Genomic DNA, 12,539 nt, shown 5'->3' with positions numbered 1-12,539 from the left:
GGTCTTATAAGATACTGCAGCTGACTAATAAAGGTGCATTAAAAAAATAATGTTTATGTTAAAGGGAAACCCGATTCAGAAAATACAATGTGTATCGATGTAAGCAGCACTAGCCTGCTAAATCTTTTATTTTTTTTTATTTTTTTATTACATTTCATATAAAATCATTTGAAATGTTTGTCCACTATTTTGCTAACTGCATGGTGATCTACTTATGGGGCAACCAGCTAGCTAAGCAAGCTAGCTGTTAGCCAACTAGTAGTTTCGCATTGCCAGACCTTCTTCCACAGTGCTGTGGAGGTAGCTCTGGCTAGTTCACACAGCATTCCGGGATGGGAGAAAAACGTGCTCTGGTTTATTGGCATTTCTTTAAACCAATCACAATCATCACGGGCGGCGCTAAGTGCTGGACAGATCCACAGTGCCGCTGCCAAATAGCCTCGAGAAGGAACTTGTTTTAGTGGAACGTGTACGTTCAAAAGTTGTTTTAGTTGTGCACAGAAAAGTCAGATTGGACAGATAGTCTAGCTAGCTGTCTGGATTGCGTGCGTGCGTGTGTGACATGGTGTTTACATGCTTTTGAGCAGAAATGGCTTGATGCATTGTACAGTTTTTGTCAATGGTGATGATGAGCAATTGTACAATTTGTACAAAATGTACAATTTTGAGGTACTTGAGTATTCCCATTTTATGCTACTTTATACTCCATTACATTTCAGAGAGCTTTTAGTCAACCATACAATGCACAGACCTCACACACACACCCTGTGTAAGTGAGATTTGAGTCAACCATACAACGCACACACACATGCATAAAATACTGTGTGTTCAAGGACTTACACACAGGTGTGTGTGTGTGTGTGTGTGTGTGTGTGTGTGTGTGTGTGTGAGGCACCAAATGGTAGCTCGTTATTTGTATGCTTATTATGGTGGGAAACACGGTTGCTGTTTAAAACCTTAGTAAATGAAGAGAACCTCTGTGACCTCTGATATTCGGTTGGATGTACACACACACACACACACACACACACACACACACGGAGAGAAAGTTAGTGGCTAGCTCAGATTGGACAGATAGTCTAGCTAGCTGTCTGGATTTAGCAGTTAACCATAGTCCTCATAAATCCACCGGAGTTTAGAATTGAACTGTCCCAGAAGTGGAACGTCGAGGATATAGACTAGCCAACTAGAAAACTGTCCATTTCATAAAAAAAAAAATTGGTCAGGTTACATAACAGTTGTTCTCATAAATACTGTCATTTCCCCTTTAACTGGTCTGTAACTATACATGTGTTTACTAAGAACAGTTCAGTTCAGGGGTGGTGACGGGGGGGAAGGACGAGGAAGAGTAGATGAAACCCCTCAATAATATCAACTGCAACAATCAATTTCAAGACATACAATGATCACAGACAAAGAGGCTGTTACTGATAATTCAAAAAGTCAAAATTTTGTTTGTTTGTATTGTTTGGCAATACAGATACTTGTTACCTATTTAGTTTTCCTGTGTGCAAGTGAATGGATGTTTTTTATAACACAATTATTGTTTGGATTGTGTTATTGGCTGTCATCTTGATTATTTCTATACTTGAATGAATATTTTTAATGAAGCATTCAGCAGTTAATGATATCCCCTCCCTTTCAATTTTGATTAAGTGTCAGCTGTAGACTGTTTACAGAATTTATTTCTTAATTTTTTAGGGTTTTTCTCATTATCGATTAGTTAGACTGAACTCTCTTCAGTGCCCTTCCCCAGAAAGGGAACACAATAGTGTGACATATAACACAACAGGAAGACTCATCTTTCACACAACACCAAGAAAGATGATAGTCATCAGCTGTTATTATGTTCAGCTCTGGATGCTATCCATCCTAATTTACCATCACATGGGAACACAAATGTCAGACACATGTTTCAACGGTCCATTTTATGACAGGAGGTCGTCATTTAAACGTGCATGTACACACACATTACCCTGTGTGCAAAGACCTCAAACTACATCCGCCATACACAACCTTTTATAGATGCCGTTAAGATGCATTAGCTAGATTTCCCTTACTGGCAGCCCTTTGTAAATTAGCCCTTTGTCAGTTGAAACCCGAGGTCCATCAACAAGTGACCTTTTCAAATATCCGGCCTCTGTCAAAATGGAAGTATGCAGCTGCATAGTTTAATTCTGACGAGCAGCCAACGATGCTGACTTATTCATCACCTCCATTTTTACAGCCCTGACTGTATACAGAGAGAGACACTTAAAGCCAATCTGTCTGACTCTCCCATCTTTGCACAACATTTTTCACCTTCTGCAAAAGAACATGAGATGACGTGTCAGACTCCTTCCCACACATTCCCACACATAATCCCTTTTTTCTGTGCTCTCTTCCTCTCACTGTCCTCTCTGTCTTATTCCTCTCCTGTACTTTTGAACTTTTTCCCTTTTAATCCTATTTCCTAAAATGGCCCTGTGTCTCAAGACAGCTTGTCCGGACTACAGCTGGGAGAATTAAGGCCCAGCCGTTCGGTTTCCAGCCAAGTGTATAGACCGGCAGAGAGAGAGAGAGGAGAGCAGTAGGAAGAGAAGAGAACCACCAACCGACAAAGAAAGTGAGATAGGAAGGTGTGAGAAGGGATGGATTAAAGTGGTGACATTATCATCTCTGAACCAGATTACAACACATTCTCACTCCCATTGTGTAAAATATGGACGCTTAGTCAGGTGCCTTTGGCATTGTTATTGGCGCTAAAAGTCTCCTTTAGCGTCAGATCTAAACCAATTTATCTAGGGTGCTTTATACGTTGTAGATTTGACCCGGACAGCTGTAGCCGTAGCCGGCTCACAGTCAACAGATTTTATCGTTCCATGGCACTATAGGCTGTTCACTTGACAGCACTTTACTTAGTTTAAAATACTTCTATTTTTAGTATATAATAGGGTCTATTGGTGAAGTAGCATTGATCACTTTGAGGGGTGGGTGGGAGATACATTTAGTCCCCAGTGGGGATAAGAATTATTCAGCGGAGGCAGGGATATGTAGACTAGAAAGGGGGAAATCCCACGCATCCCCCCCCGGAAAATCACACCCTGAGTGCACAGACATGAGAGTGGTATAAGTTGACAAGAATTAACTTTTACATTGAAGTACTTTTTTCTGTCCTTAACCTAATAGTTTTAGTTGCCTAGGTGGGAGATGAGAACATGATCATGTGTGTCTTTAGGAAGGCACTGGCAAACTTTCTATTCTGTGGTTGTGGAAAAAGGAATGGTTGTGGAATTATTAGAGCACAAATTGGTAAAAATGTTTCCTGTGTGTGTGCCTCTTCAGAAGTGCATGCATTAACACATTCACTTTCTTGTATTCATCTGATGCGGGACTTGTTTTTCTGCAGCGGTGCAGAAGGTGAGACAGCAAGAAAAACAGTCAGAGAGACAGGTGAAGAGCAAGGAGGGTATAGACAGATGTGTGTGTGTGAGAGAGAGAGAGAGAGAGAGAGAGACTACTTACACTGCATCAGGCTCAAGGGAAATCTAACCAGGCAATATCCAAACCAAGACACTCTGCTCCTGCCACCTTAGCCCCACACAATTACAATACTATCTGACAAAGATATTGAGCGCAGATCCCTTGCTATTTCTGTGGATGTGTGCACCCGGCTAGAGCCTGATTTCATATAAAAGCACCAAAAATGGCATTAACACTGACTTATTGAAAAGAGAGGCCATAGAGCCAGGCAGAGCAGGCAAACACAGTAAGAATATGTTGACTCTCCAGAGTCCACAAGAGACAACATAGTACGTGACAGAAGCACTCAACCTCTTTTTTTTTAAAAGGTGACCTTTACCTCTACACACCACCTCTAGAAAGGATCATTGGTGACCTTATACAGGGTGGAGTCTGAGAATAGAAAAGAACAGCTTTTGTGAATGAGGTCTGGATGAGGAGAGAAAGAAAAGACACTGACAAATTGCTGTCTTGTCTTTGCAATAACAACAAAAGTTCAGGACAGGTTCAGGTTAACCTTTAAAGTCAGATGCCCTAAATGTTTCATTTATACATGAGGCCAGAGAGAGTTCTTTTTCGTTGATAGCGATATATGTTTTCTTCTTTAAACAAGATGCACTTAGAAGATCCAGGAAAAACCTATAAAGGGACCTTGAGTTAAGATTGAGTTTCTTCACGGTCCTATCTTGCACCCGGCGCAGTGCAGCGCAAAGTCCGACACAAGTGTCTTTGTTAGTTTAAGACCGACGCAGTTGTCAATTACCCTTCCAGCACACACGTCGTTTAAATAGCAGATGCACCTGCGCCCATCTGTGCGCCCATGGGCGTGCTGGTCTTACAGGGAGGTGTGTTCAGGTGCATTCTTGGCGTATTGCTATCTTGAGGCAGCGGAAAGTGATCGCGCCATTGACCAACAAAAACCTGGTCTAAAGTCAATAGCGCAGCATCTCATTGTTATTTTAACAGCAAATTAGGAAAATAAGCCTAGGCTCGTGCACAGCGCATACGCACTATGCTTGTTCCACACACAAGGACGCGAGGCATCACACAAACGAAATGTTACAATGTGAAATGGTATTATGATATGATCTGCTCGCACACTTTCACTTCAGATCAGTTTCTTCTTCTGAAAATCTCTCCTTTCTGCTTAGCAAATCCAACATTCATAATAGCAATGCGCCAAGGTACAAACGCGCCTGGCTTTTAAAGGGAATGAGAGATGACACTCTGATTGGTTTATTGCATGTGACGCCCATAACACACCTATGAATTAATGAAGACACTAAGTACAACCATTTTGAACCATGCGCCTGGTGCACAGGCCCTTTTTTCCGCCTTTAAACTAGCAAAAGTGGATTTGTACATGCCCAGGCGCTTCACGCTGTGCGCTAACATCGTTAAAATAGGGCACATACTCGGGCCACATACTTTTGTATTAATTAAGACATTTTTTCTTGAGTGTTGTGATTTTCATGGTGTTGATTTTTTTGCTGTTTTTAATCACATCAAAAACTATATTTGGCATTTTTAGTAAAAGGGAAATTAATTTTACTCCAACAGTGTTTAAGTTTGGAGTAACTTTACTTGTATATTCGGAAATTTTCATGATACAACCTCTCACTTAGTAAAGAAACTATCAAAAGAAAAGAGCCTACTGGTTTGAAAAAAAGGTGCTTTTTTAACATTATCTGTTGTTTTGTTGTATTGTTTTGAATTTTTATTGACGCTAATTGGCTTAAAGATGCAATGTTATTGTACTACGAGCAGTCAAAACAGATCTATGCAGCCAAAATCATTTCCACTTGTAGTGCCTCACATTGAAATGACCATTGTTTTGTGCTGTTGGATGAAGGAGGTTCAATTTCCTCATTTTCCTCTGGTTAAAAAGCATTAAGACATAGTAGTGATTACAAAATAAAAATATTTAATGTAGTATGTTATATTAGCTGCAAGATGAAGTTTTTCTCTTGCCTAAGAAGTATCTGTGGGTGATTTCACAAATTCTTTTGGGAAATGGCGAGGCTTACGATTAATATTTTTTGCACCTTAAGGGTTTCACCAGAACACCGATAGACGAAGGTTGTGAAGAAGATGAATCAGGCTCATGAAGCACTTGGGAGAATACCTGCTGAATTAAGGTGGTGTCAGCATTCTTGGTGGCAGTGAGTAAGAATAAAATGCTCAATATGGTGAGTTCAGTCTTTTTGAAATATCATGCCATTTATCTGAGACGCTTGTTCTCGTCTCTTATTGTGCAGTCTGTGTAAGGAATTACTTTTTCTTTTCTTCTTCTTGGAGGGCAAGGAGAGGGATAGATTTTTTTGGACTTCATGTAGACCCGTTTTTCAATACAGTATCATACATTTTTTTCTGACTATTTAGTTTGCTAGACCTTTTCAATTAAACTTTTCCAAATATATCTTTCTTTGTAGCCAACCTTATTCTTTGAAAACAACCTTTGCTGCATGTGAGTAATATCAATTACCACATTCTTTTGACATTGTTGTCATTAATGAATGTCCACAGCCTGTGTTAAATTGAAAAGTCTTACTATTCTCTCATATTCTCCTGAGGGCATCTTGAGGATGTGTACTCTACTGTCTTCCTTACTTTACTTTAGCTTTCACGAAATGCTCTTCCAACTCTGTTTAGTATACTGTTGCTAAGCCCATCAACCTTTCCATTCTCACACAGCACATATTCACTTTACAATGATACTTTACCACCATAAATAGTTTGTTTTTTTTAGTTTTTTTTAAACAATAGGTTCTTGGTTACCAAAACAATCGCTAATGTGTAAGAGTTCTATGTTAATTTTGGATCTCTATTAGCTTTTCAAAGACGTTGCTATATCTTCCCAGAGTATATGTTAAACAATAAAAACTTTTTTTTAATACAAATCACAACAAAACGAACAAAATTAAGGCCGAACATACCACACAACATCGGACAATAAGTGAACTGATAATAATAAATGAATAGCTGCCAGTTTACTTGAGGAAATCCTTGATAATAATGGAAGGGGCAGCTAATCACATTTGTTAAAGTAGAAAGCAGTCAGCTGGGTCAGATCATATATTAATGGCAACAAAAGGACAGAAAGATGTGCCCGGGTTGGCTCAGTGGTAGAGCAGGCGCACATATACTGAGAGGTTTATGCCTCGATACAGAGGTCCTGGGTTCAAATCCGACCTGTGACGATTTCCTGCATGTCTTCCCCCTCTCTCTCCCCTTTCTCACCTAGGTGTCCTGTCAAAAATGAAAGGCGGAAAAGCCCAAAAGATTATCTTAAAAGGACAGAAAAATGTCCACGCTGAAAAGACATAATAATGCCAGATGTCCAGTTGCCCTGAGAAGTTAAAGTAATGTTTTGATATTTTATTGGTTTCCAAGCCACAGGGAGGTGAGGGTGCGGGGTCTCATAGAGAATATCAGCTAAAAGGGATTCACTGTTTTACTCAAGCACACTTCAGCAGAGTGAATGATGCAAACATGGTGCCTGAACCTTCGTCCTCCATTGAAGAGCGGTACTCACACTCGCTGTGCCACCTTCCTCCCAACATGCACACTGTGGATATGAAAGGGATTTTGACATCTCTATTATCTTCTCCTTTCTTAATTCTATCCACCTCTTACTGGAAATGAAAGACCTTAAAAGTAATGGAAAAAAAATGGAAATAAATTCATACAAAAAAAAGGCAGCTATTACATCAATAACAACTATTAAAACTTTGTTCAAATATCTTATTCTTGGGGAAATATTTTATTAACCGCCAGGACACATTTAAAATGATTTAATGTGTGATATAAAAAAAGAAAAGAAATTACTTTATTTTTAATTGCTGTTAGTCTGCCTTACTTTTAACAGTGCAATAAAATGTGAGCTGAGCTGCTTATTAACATGGATATTATAATGATATTTTACAGTGCTACCATCATAACAGTGTTAAAAAGACTATAAGAATCACTCCTACACTGACAAAGTGAACACACTGTCACACAATAAATATGATGTAGGATTTTAGGGTGATGGCTTCAGCATCAGCGCTGGAACTTCATGTTCTCTTAGAGTTAATATTCTCTTTATGGGCCTTATGACTCTACTGCAAGCCTCGGGTCAAATCTTTTCTCACTGGATGAATTCATAATGCAAAGGTACTGCCTGATCAGTAAATGGATTTTGCAAATGGAAGACTAATATAGGATTTAGGGCAAGGATGTTCTATAAATTCAAAATCAATCATTTACTGATGTACATGCAGTGGCGATGTGCTTCATTTGGATATATCTTGGTTTTAGTGTGCGTGTGTGTGTGTGTGTGTGTGCGCGCTCAGTGACAGTGTATTTTTGCATGTGTATATATCCTCTTTTGTCACACACTCAATTATATAGGTTAGCGTGACCACATGTGTCCTTTTGCCACCACTGCAACTTGACACACCATCATCTTCACTCCTCCAATCCCCCCCCACCTTCCTAACCCCATCAGAGAGCCAGGGCAGTCTCAGGTGAGCAGATCAATGGAGGGGTTTGTATCTGGGGGCACACCTTCCTCTGGCCTCTAAGAAACTCACTGGGAACAGGGTAGGGAGCTCAGGGTGTGTTAAAGTGAAAGTCCTGTTAACCCCCATTACCCTCTGCAGCACTGTACTGGAGGATTAGCAGAATACAAATAGCCCCTCTTGCTCCCACTATCCTCGACACTGCAACTCCCACACCATCCGCTGGAAGAGTTGCTGACGACGAAAAAGAGCGAAATATGATTTGGTGCCCAAGCAGGTGTTTACTGCATGCTTAACCATGCCCTGCTGCTCATTATGCAAGCCTTAATGTTGGGAATACATTAGTGAAGCATGTGAATTTTTAAATCGGGGGAGGGTGATGAAGCACCCTATATGGAAATGTTACTACTGCTTGGTATGTGCCCTTGGCTTGCAGAAGCTCAGATCATGGTGTACAACAAGGGAAATGCCAGAGGGTTTGGAGGCTAATTAATAATTAATAATTCCATGCTTCTTTGTATTGCATTTGGCAGTGTGAAATCAAAAGGCATTACAAATCAACAGGAGCTGATCTGCTATCAGCCAAAAAATGGCCACACTGTTAAACCTTCGGAAACCTTTCTAGATATCGTTTATATCAGTTAATAACAATGAAGTGAGCTTTGTTTTGTTAAATAAAGGAACCATTTAATGTATATCAAATGGCATTTTTCATCCACATTGTCTTGATTAAATCAAGGGATAACAATATGATTTAGGGCAACAATTAATATTCCCTTTTATTTTATAATTGATTAATCATTTAGTCCAGATGTCAAATCAGAAGATTGTTTAGAATGCTAATCACAATTTCCCAGAGCCCAACATGGCGTCTTCAAACAGCTTGTTTAGTTCGACCAACACTTCATAATCCAAAAATATTCAATTTACAATCCTATAAAAAGAGAGAAAAGCAGCACATCATCACATTTGAGCAAGCTTTAACCAGAGAATGGTTGGCATTTTTGCTTAATATATGACTTAAATAAGTAAGTAAGGTTCCTCTCTCTTTAAATATGATCAAATACTATCAATGTCTCAAAAATGATATTAGTTAAGGACCCTGTTGCCACATTAGAGCACCTGATTATTTTGCTGCATAGCTGTGCAACTACATGCATGTTGTGGGCAGAAAAGTCATTGTGAGAAGCTGATTAAGAAATAGTTTTTGTATTGCTGTTAAGTGAAAAACTAGTCCACCAATGTATGAAGTAGAAGTTCTGCCTTGACAGGAACTTGCAGATCTGATTTAAGCTTCTTCCTGAGAGTAGACAGGTTTATTTATACAACCATTTATACTGTGTATGAAATCATCATGCTTTCAGCCTTAAACAATGATTAGCTCTTAACCTTCAGCCTTAACCCGGTTTGAACACGGAGGTAGAGTGAAAACCACAAAGGGGGTAACTATTAATTTTCTGTCCACACACCCGCCCTCTGCTCCTTTTCTCTTCATCTCTACCATCCTCGACATGCCTATCCTTGTCTTCTCCCAAACGCTTTTTTTTCTCTCCTCCATTCCTGCTCTCTTCTCCCAGTTTCATCACTCGCTCTGCTTCCATTGATCCTCACATTTTCAATCCTCTTCTCCTCTCACGCCCTCTGTCTTTTTCTCTCCTTTGCAGTAGCTCGGGACAATATAAAGCAGACCAATATGAGATTTCTTGGTTGATGGAGAGCCACAGCCACTCTTGTCACACTGTCTTTTTGTGTGCTTGTGTTTGTGTTTGTGCTAGCACTCGTGTGTGTGTGTGTGTGTGTGTGTGTGTGTGTGTGTGTGTGTGTGTGTGTGTGTGTGTGTGTGTGTGTGTGTGTGTGTGTGTGTGTGTGTGTGTGTGTATGTGTGTGTGTATGTGCTGTTTTATGTGTGTGTATTTATTTGTTTGGAAGAGAGTTTTTTAATAATTCTGCGTGTGTGCATCTCTTTCTTTTGTGTGTGTTTGTCACACTGCAGCGCTGCAGGCCGGTGGCTGTCAGTCTAATTCCTTTTTTATGGGAGACAGAGATGCTGGAGATAACCGTGTTGTGTGAGCTACTGTACTGCCCGCGCTTGTGTTTCAGTGGAGCTTCAATTAAAGTGAACTGGCTCCTGGGAGAGGAGTGGTGGCTGTCCTCCATTCTGCAGACACACACTCTATTCCCTGTGACTGATCGAATGGTTCTACGCCATACAACACCGCTTGACAGCACACAGCCTGATAGAAAATAGTGAAGGAGGCAGACACACACACACACACACACATGCCTGCAAATAGATGCACGCACACACACAAACACTGACTCACAAGTACACATTTCTGAATCCACTCTGATTGCAATTGTGTTTTTGAAGAAGTTCTGCATGATTAGTGGGACTCTAGAAATACCTATACACTGTACGCTCCTACTGAAAATTACATTTCATAGAAAATGGCCACACCAAGATGCGCATGGCCGCACCTTCGGAACAGAAATTACTAAACTTTGTCAATGTTCGCTTCACGGCATCCATATTGTTGTCACCTCAAGTCGACTGTGTGCATATATCTTTTATGGTTATTAATCATAGTGGCATCTCATTTTTGCTGGCGAATTCCTCAGAGAGTGTACAGAATGTCGCTGTCGTGCAACATCAGCTCACCTCCTCCTGGGGAATAAATGTACTTAGGTTGAGAGCTTGTATGACTCTTACATGGCAGCAGCACTAAGTCTTATTTCCCTCCTGAGGTCATAAACTAAATCTAAATGTTTACAGCCATGCACCAAGACATAAGTGGAATAAGTCTCAGTGGGCTTCAAAAGAGGGTTTTCTTTAAAGGGTAAGAGATCATCAGCTGTTGTTAGGGTTTATCAAAGTAATATTATCATTTAAATACATATATGTATTTCTGTCACTGTACTGACGAGCAATACAGCAGAGATATGCTAAATGATTTATTTCCAGTGATAATAAATGTTAACATAATACAAGAACAACAGCACAAAGGCACACATCTTCTATAATATTAAAGTGAATATAATCAATGTTTTTTATAATAATGGATCAAATGAGTCATAGTGATGAACACACAAAGAATCACCACCCAGCTCCGCAGGGGCCCTCACCTGAACGGAGCTTTATAGTATATTTCAGCTCATTTGATTTTCCGATTCGCAACTGTTTTTTTTTATTTTTCTAGCCAAAGCAGGCAGCTGTTTACAGTGAAAAAGCTCTACAAAAAAAAACAGCTGTACAATACCTGCTCTGCACCAAACAGCAGACTGACACATTTAGCGACTAGCTGGTGAATATAGTGGAGCGTTTAGCAGCCAGATATTTCACTCAGAAGTTATTGAAGACCGAAAACGGAGCTACAAGAAGAGTGAATATTGGACTTCTTCAGGTGGCCTGAAACACAACTCCATGCTAATATTGCGCCGTATCTCCACTCTTGGATGTGTTAATAGGGAGCGGTTTGCTAACATCAACTTGTGATGAGGTGATAATATGTCAATGTTGTGTTCACAGCTTGTTTCCACACCCCAGCTGTCCTAAGAAATCAGCTGTTACAGGTTTAATTAGAGGCCTTGTTGTTGGTTTGAGAACAACAATTACAGAGTAAAGTACTTTACACAGCAAGAATGAAGAGAAATGGAGAGAAAACAGACAATGATATTTTTTTTTTTAGTTTGGGAAACGCCACTGGGTACTTTGAGGTGAGATAGTTTTGTCAACTGATGTTTCCAAGGTCAAGAATGAACTCGAGGGAAAGTAGGTTGCACAAGGCACATTAATCACTTAAAATGCTTATACTACTGTGCAATATGCATTTAGTAATCTGGCACAATTTGCTACCAGTTATACAGCACATACAGTTGGATTGCAGTTACAAGTAAACAGGGGATGTGACAGTCCAGGAGTAGAGTGGAACATTGCACTTTTCAGTGCTGAGAAGGGATGAAGAGCAAGACAAAAATGCAAAGCATTGTTAAATCAACTGCAGTTTAATGGCTTCATACGTTGCAACTAAGCGGAAAACATTTTACAGCACTTGCTTGATGTGTGTGGCAGTGCTGTTTGTAATGCCTCTCGGGTGATGTACAGCTGAACATGCACTAATCCGCAGTTTGTCTGGTCTCGTTTTCCACACACTGCACAGAGAAGTTGCTAACTTGCTTTTCCCTCTGTTGTCTCTTTGCTGAGCTGTGATATAAAACAAACCCAATCCTGTAGCTTTTACAGCAGCTAAGTATTCCCCTACTTCACCTGTTCACACATGGTAACGTGCCGTAAAGAAGGGCTCCATCAGTATCACATGAAAAGACAGTTTACTCAAGTCAGCGCTCCTTAATCTTGACATGTGACGAACGACGCTAATTTCCTCACTTCTTTTCTCCTGCGAGTGCAGCGTCGTTTTGATGAGGTAAACACCTTAGTTATCTCAGTTGCTTTCAAATTGCCTGAAGTGGCTGCTTCTGTAATTGCGGGTTTGAGCAGCGTGCACATGATTTGTATGTGTACTTTTTTTTTGGTACACA

At 40.1% G+C, this 12,539-nt stretch overlaps 1 protein-coding gene across 3 annotated transcripts in view; it reads left to right on the top strand.

The window, feature by feature from the left end:
* The window catches only part of samd12 (sterile alpha motif domain containing 12), a 107,593-nt gene that overhangs the window by 72,953 nt on the left and 22,101 nt on the right, over positions 1–12,539 (top strand). For 2 of the 3 annotated variants that reach the window (XR_005641320.1, XR_005641321.1), the window contains exon 5: positions 5,553–5,690. The exons of the other annotated variant lie outside the window; for it this stretch is intronic. The gene's annotated coding sequence lies outside the window, so the exon portion shown is untranslated. The remainder of the gene's footprint in view (positions 1–5,552; positions 5,691–12,539) is intronic. 3 annotated transcript variants of the gene reach the window in all.

This window comes from Perca fluviatilis, chromosome 13, assembly GCF_010015445.1.
Source record: "Perca fluviatilis chromosome 13, GENO_Pfluv_1.0, whole genome shotgun sequence".
Classification (NCBI taxonomy): Eukaryota; Metazoa; Chordata; class Actinopteri; order Perciformes; family Percidae; genus Perca; species Perca fluviatilis.
The sequence above is the reverse complement of the archived record's forward strand: the minus strand, read 5'-3'. Positions and strand labels throughout refer to the sequence as shown.